This window comes from Rhea americana, unplaced genomic scaffold, assembly GCF_003343005.1.
Source record: "Rhea americana isolate MKP2758 unplaced genomic scaffold, rheAme1 scaffold_98, whole genome shotgun sequence".
In the NCBI taxonomy this organism is placed as follows: domain Eukaryota; kingdom Metazoa; phylum Chordata; class Aves; order Rheiformes; family Rheidae; genus Rhea; species Rhea americana.
The window spans coordinates 2,066,406-2,073,753 of NW_028187177.1; positions in this window are offsets into that span (position 1 = coordinate 2,066,406).

The following is a 7,348-nucleotide window of genomic DNA, read 5'->3' on the forward strand; positions in this document are numbered from 1 at the left end:
TCCTAAATTGTCAATTATTAATTTAAATATATAAAAATATTAATACTGTACTGTGTAAAGTAGATATTTGAAACACATTCTTCTTTTCATAGACATTTCTGGTAAAACAAAGTAAGGGAAACATTAGATATCAATTTAATGGTATAGTYTAGATTATATACAAAAGATTACAGTTAGCCCTGTGGAATTGTAAGAAAATATCATCAGATCCGGACAGGCATAGGTTAATGCAATATTTCAGTTCCATAACGTAATAGTTCATTCCCTCAACTGCTATCAACAGGGTGTATGCTTTGAATTTATTTTTCTTTTTGCCACATTATATTGCTGTAGTGCTTGTACGTGCTTTAGAAATGTGCATAATGCTACTCATTTTAGTATGTTACTTCTATATTGTTATTGTTTATTTTTTGATCTTTTAATAAAGTGTATAAAATTCTTGGTTATGTTTTTTATGGATCCATATCTACACATTAATAGGAGTTTACTTTAAAAACTTTTCAAGTTCCAGTTTATTAGTCCCAATCTTTAAAGGTTCTGATGTAAAAATAATAACTAATGAATTTGATTCAATGTTATATCTAAAGTGTAGAACAACAGAATAAATTTCTTTCCAGAAAATACCTTCAGTATTTTGAATTCTGTAGCCAGTGCTTCCTTTTTATTGGATGCATTAGGCCTATCATATTACAGTTACTAACACAAGAAAGAAATTTGTATTTTAGAAAAATAAAAGTAAAACTTTCCAGACGCTGCCTTTTGGTTTCTCTTGTGCCTTAGACCCTCTGAGACACATGTGATGTGTTTGGTTTGTATTTTTCCATGCTTCCTTCTGACCCTGTCTGTGATGTGATTAGAGAGGAGATCAGAGCTGTGCATTTGAAGATAACCACGAAGAATAAATGGAATATAATTCAAAGGGCTGCGGCTTTTGTAGCACAGTGATGCGTGTATTAATTTCTCTCTTCCAGCCGTTGTGTCGGGGGTTGTTTGGAGCGGCCCAGGGCAGCGGTCGCCCGGCTGCAGTCGCTCTTCGGCAGCCGGGCCGGGAAGGGCCTCTCGCCGCGGGCGCAGCCGAGCTTCCTTCGAGCTCCCGCGCGAGCCGGCGGCTCTCCCCAGCCGGGAAAAAAAGGACTTTGCAAATAAATACGTGAAGGGCCCCCGGTCCGCTGGACTCGCAGAGCGCCGTGCGCGGCTTTGGGCGAGCCCCCCGCGCGCGGCGCCGCCGGGCCCCGGCCCCTTCCCGGGCCGAGCTGTCGGCCTCGAGCGAAGGCAGGCCGCCTTCAAGCCACGTTTAATAAAAATCTTCAGACGTGGAAGAAACCCCCGAACCCGCTATTCCCTGGTCGACCGCAGCGTTCAGGTGGGGTTTAAGAGCCCGGCGCTGGCTCCGCGCCGGCTCGGCACCCTCTGCTCCCCGCGTGCTGCCCCGGCGCCCGCCGCGGTCGTGCCGCTTTGCTCGTTAAACCGCTGCCATTTCCAGCGCGAGGTGGTTCAGCCGGGCCGGGCCGCGGGCGACGCGCAGCTCGGTCCGCACGCCCGCGGCGGGCAGAGCCCCGGCCGCCAGCGGAGCCCCGCCGGGAGGGAGCCGGTGTCCGCTCAGCCGGCTTTGCCGGGACGGGGCGTTACGCCAGCGCCGCAGCCTGCAGAACGCCCCGTCCCGGGGCCCTCGGGGCGCAGCGCGGCGCCTTCCTCGCCTTTGCTTTCCAGCTCCGACCCCGCGCGCCGGCTTGCTCGGGGTCTCCGGCTGGACGGGCCCTCTCCGGTCGCCGGCGAGTCGCCGCGCTGGAGGCTTGCGCCGTGGCCATTCGCATTCACCGCGAAGCGCGGGCTATCGGAGGACACTTTCCTTTCCAGGGAGCATGCAAAAATGCGTGTCAAGCAGGCATAACAGGCGAGGAACTCATGTTTCAATGATCAGAACATGGTGGTGGCGCAAGGTAGGAAGACTGAACACAGAGGGATTCGAAGTGCTGCAGAATTATGCAGCCGAGTTGTTTTTAGAAGAAAAAAGAGGCTTGCAGAATTTTACGAGGACAGGGCAGAATTTGGCATGGGATAAACGTTGGGGAAAAGGGAAGAAAAGCAGAAAGCAGGGGGGACAAGAAAGGCCTTAGGGATGCAGCAGATGCATGAGCCCAAGGAGACCCAGCAAGGTCTCTCCCCGGGGCGCAGGGTGCCGGCGCGGCTCCGGGCGGCCGGGCAGGGCTCCGTGCCGGGGCGCGGGGGCGGCTGCCGCGGGGGCCGGCGGGGGAGCGCCCGCCCCGTCCGTCGGAGCCACGCTGGCTTCCAGCAGCCGCCGGTTTGATCCCTTCCAGGCTGTGCAAGTTAGGAAATGCTTTGCAACGCCAAAGCGCGCTGCAAAACCCGATCGGGCCCTGAAGGCAGAGATACGGCTGGGGTTTGGCTCGCCAGYTTTTATCCCCAAAATGAACTCGAGCAAGTTCATAAACTGCAGAACAAAATGTTAAAGACAGCTGCAATTACCGCAGAGACCTCTCGAGCCCTAGCCAGCCTGGAGAGTCCCATCAAGCCTGTTGACGGTCCCTGCTGCTTTTAACACTCCCTGGCAAACATTAATTCTGTTTTTTMAAGTTGAGAAATTAGCTACTTTGCAACCCTGTGCAATCTGAATGCTCTAATTAAGCGGCTGCGGTGCTATTCCCCAGCGCGGGAGCTGCGCGTTAACCCCTCGGCTGCCGCGCACCGAAGCCCTCGGCCCCGGCGGGCGCTCGGTTGGGCTCCCTCCGACGGCCGATGCCGCGCGTTGCCCGGGCTGCCGCTGTCGGGGTGCCGCGAGGAGCCGAGCTGCTGCCTGGCTGCGCTCCCGTCCTCGGCGGCAGGACGAGCTAGGGGCRTCCTCCAGGCACGGGAGCTCACCGGCGGCCTCGCAGCGCCCGGGTGTGAGGGAGGGCGGCGAGCGGGGCCGCGGGGTCCGGGTGCTCCCTCCGGCACGGCCCGGGGAGCCGCCGCTGCGCGCGGGGTTGTTAATGGTCTCAGGTCCCGACGTGCCAGACGGGAGTGCGACCTCCGAGCTCCAGGCTCGGGATCCGGCACGCTTTAATGAGCTCAGCGCCGTGGTCTTCACAGAGGAATTAAGGATTCGTGACTTGTCACTTTGCTACGAGGAAACTGTCAGGTTAAAAGTAATTTATTAAAAAAAGAAGAAAGAAATGTTTTTGCTAATTAAAATCAATGTAATATCAAAGTATTTTCTTAAGACCTTGCTTTGGYTGAATTTTGCATTTTTAGTGCTCTCTCTGCAATGGGAATAAAGCAGAGAGTTTTGCTCTTGTATCTGGTTCATTTTGTTAGTGCACTGTGTGCACAAGCTTGCACATTTCTGTAGCATTTGAATTGCAGTTGTTGCACGAATGTCATAAAACAAGGAAAATCCATGGGAATTTTTTAAAAAGAGTGGGAACTATTCTGTTAGACTTTGGGTTTTAAGTACTTTATTGTTATGAATCTTAAATATATCTTGCTAATATGTTTACTTTTCCCCCACAACCTTTCTTTTCACTTGGGTGTTTAAAATAACCGGAGGCTGCTCTTTTATGGATTTTATTAGCTCAGACCATGAAGGGTGATAAGGAGACAGCTCCACGTCCAGGACGTACAGGCAGAGGAGCGACCCGTGAAGCACGCTCCTTCGCTGCACCGTCCTCATCCTCACCAGGAGGATCGGTACGTGTCTGACACGGGCCCGTGCATCCCCAGTTCTGCCCCAGGACCATTTATTGCCCTGGAAGAAGTCCTTTCAGTGCCAACGTGCCTTTTGGGACTATTAAAATAATGTCCGAAAGGTGACATATGGCAGAAATAAGAAATTTCTGAGACAGGCCTTCARAATTTGCCTCTGAGTCATCTCCATGTTGGCAGAAGAAGCTGGCAGAGGGGAGAAGTTTCTCTGCAGGTAATGCGGCCTGAAATGCCCCCAGACCGAGGAGACTTGGCCAGGTGAACGTGTCCGGCCCCTAAGACATACCTCACTGTAATCTGAAGGAGAAGAAATACAAAGCTGTCACTACAGTTATGCAGTGGGTACGACAGGACGTCCTCGGAAGAGCCCCGTGGGAGAGCAGCGCCTCGGTGTGCTCGGAGCTGCCCGGCCCCGGCCCTGCCGCTTACGTGCTAACGACCGTCGGGCACAGCAAGTGGATTAGCAAAACCTCGGGAAGAGGTGGAGGAGAGATGGCACTAGGTCTTAGCCTAGTTTTGTGTACATTTACACAAATTATGCACCCAGCTAGATGGTTTTTGCTGGGTAATTTAGGTGAAATCCAGGCTACCCCTTCGGGGTGTCTTCGCTCAGCAGTTTGCTGCAGTCGCCCCGGCAGGAAAAGAGTCTGTTTCACAGCTTTAACACGGCGAGTCGCGTCCAGGAGCCCGTCATTAATCACAGCGYGGACAGCCCGAAAGCAGCACCGGCCGCCGCGGGGCTGAGCCCGCGCGCTGGCCCCGGCTCGGGAGGCTGCTGCAATCCCCAACCGGYGCGGCAGCCTGGCCGCGGGATGCTCCTCCCGCCCCGGGATGTGCTGCACCTCGCAGGCGCTGAGCGGGCGCGAGCGAGGGAGCRGCGGGAGGGAGTTAGCGGTTGGGTAGCTCGCTCTGGGCTTGGCYATTTTTGGAAGATGCAGCTATTCCYGTCTGCAGCTTCGAAAGCTTTTGCACCCCACGGTACATCCGGCTGTGGGTAGCGTTCAACCCGTGGAAAGAGCCACGCCACACGCAGGAAGAAGGGACCGACTCGCATGGCCAGCAGGGAACACTCGGAGACAACCTTCTGTCTGGGGGGGTGTCGACATGCAAGGCCGGCTGGGAGAGAAGGAACCCAAACTGGCATTGATTACACAGCGAGGAATAAAAGATTTCCTAATCCTGCAATAGGCACGGCTCCCGCGTGGGTCATTCCAAGAGCGAGGCGCTCCCAGTAAAGCCAAACTGCATCGAAACATGTTTGTTTTTCCTTTGATTTGCCCCATTGCTGCACTCTTTGCCCAGTTTCTCTCCATCCATCATTCCTCCACCCATCGGAAACACAGCGGACCAGCAGTGCCACAAAGGCAGGCACATAATGAACCTAAGTGACCATGTAATCTTATTATTGTAACCCTCATCCTCCCTTTCCCCTTTCCTCCCTCCCCCCCATTTGTCACTGTCACTTATTGTCATGGTTAAAATTAGACTGGAAGCTCCTCTGCCAGGGACTGTACCTTTCCMTTCTTTCTCCTGAGCACCTTGAATGCATTAGGCACTCTGCAACTACTCGCGATTTATAACAAGGTTGAGGTAGGAGGCAGCTTGTTTTAATGCTCACCTTTTTACATTTTCAAGCTGATTCACCAGCCACATGCACATCTTCTATCCATGCACATCTAACTCATGCCAGCAATCCACTTGACAAAACAATTTCAGAGGCAAAGGAAGGAGAGGTGTTATTACGTACACGTAACAAAGGCAAGTGACTCAAATTCGGTGTACCTTATGTAAGATTTGTTCTGGCAGCTAAAAGTCCTCTCTGACTTTTCCCCATAATGGACATAATTTCTTTACGGAAAGAAAGCGAAGGAAATAATGCTACTTGAAAAAATAACCACAAGCAGAGCCATCTATACAGTACTTCAAGTGCATCGTTGGAAGAGGTTTAACCTTGACCAGGTAGCGCTCTACGGTCTGCTGGAAGCCTGGGAAGAGGCGCAACGCAGCGTCTGCCTCAGACTTGCAATCAAATAGGTGACACKCAGAGGACAGAGGACAGGAACAAATTCTATGTATTTCACAAATCTGCTGAATTTCTGCAGACCRTGACAAGCAGCTATCCTGTACCTAGAAGAAATGCGATCATATTAGAGGGCTACTTCTCCTGTGGGGAAAGGCTATGTGCAAGCAATTAAGTTCTGAAGTGATTGAAGCATTATTATTATTTTTTTTTTTTTAGGAAAACAGTTATTCACTATTTTTAGTTACTTTCTGGAAACAACGGGGGAAATTCAACGATGGAGGAAATTCAGAAAATGATAGGGGAAGTATTTTGACTAGAAAGTGCTGGGGATGGGCTGCAACATCTAATACTTTAGCATGGCACTTTATTGAAGGTCATTTCAGCAGCTTTGCAGGCTTCTGCTCCTGTTTTCGGTGCCTTACTGACATCTGGCGTCTGCTGGCACCTCACCCTGTGTGTCACGAGAGCGGGAATGATAACGCAGTTCAAGCCATCAAACAATGAGGAGCCAAAAAAACGCTAGTTTATTGTAGAGAGTTACTGCTGATTCTGTAAGGCTTTTCATGCAAACGACTCCGAGCAAAAGAAAATGAAAGCAAAAAAGCAAAGCTTCTGTGCTGTTTGCAGAACATGCAATAGTGTTAGGGAAGTTCATGATAACCAGGCTATAAAATAGTGTCTTTTGCTGTAGCTGTGAGGGTCACAGGACAAAGTTTGTAGGTAGAGCTATCTTTTATTAGACCAATTTATGTATAGCATGCTTTCAGGCATGTAAAATTATGACATTATACCTCCTCCCTCCTCTCCCCTCCCTGCTAATCATTGTCTAGTCTCAGGTTTAAGCCATCTGCCTTGCTCCTTCTCCTAGATACTAAGCACCTCTCCACCCCTCTCCTCCTCCCACTGTACCAATATCCTCTGCTCTAGTCAGGGAAAAAAAAAAACAGTACTTTGCTTCCTGTCAGAGGTGAGTTTTGCTTGAGTAACAAGTGCTGCAGAGGAGCTGGCCAAAACATTCCTAAAGATGACTGTGTTTCTGGAACTTATGTTGCRTTAAGAAAGATTTAGATAAAAGAAGATTGCAGTCTTCTTCGCTTTTTATACACAAAAAAGTGTAATTAAGTTCCTAAGATTTTCACTATTTGAAAGTCTAAAAACATGTTTTTCTTCCTCTTTCATGCTGCCTTCATTTAATTTCTCTCTGGAAATAGAAAGTGTGTGTGGGAGGAATAAATTCTAATAAAGTCATTTACGAAATGATGTAACATTTGCAACCCGCAGCTCCAGAACTAAATCATTCCTGTGAAATACCCAGGAAGGCCAAAGAAATTCCTCCCACCGGGCAGGATCTGCATTCACCTTCCCCGAGGAAGCCGACRGGACAAGGAGACCCCCTTCCTCAAGGCCAGGGCCTCCCCGGGGCAGTGTCCCCTGGGAGGTGGCTCACGCTTGGCTGGGCCTTGCCAGCGAGACATCCCCTCACCAAGAAGGTATCGCCTTGCCGGGAAGATGTCCCCTCACCAGGAGAACATCCCCTTCCCAGGAAGATGTCCCCTCGCCAAGAAGACATCGCCTTGCCAGGAATATGTCCCCTTGCGAGGAGAACATCCCCTTCCCAGGTAA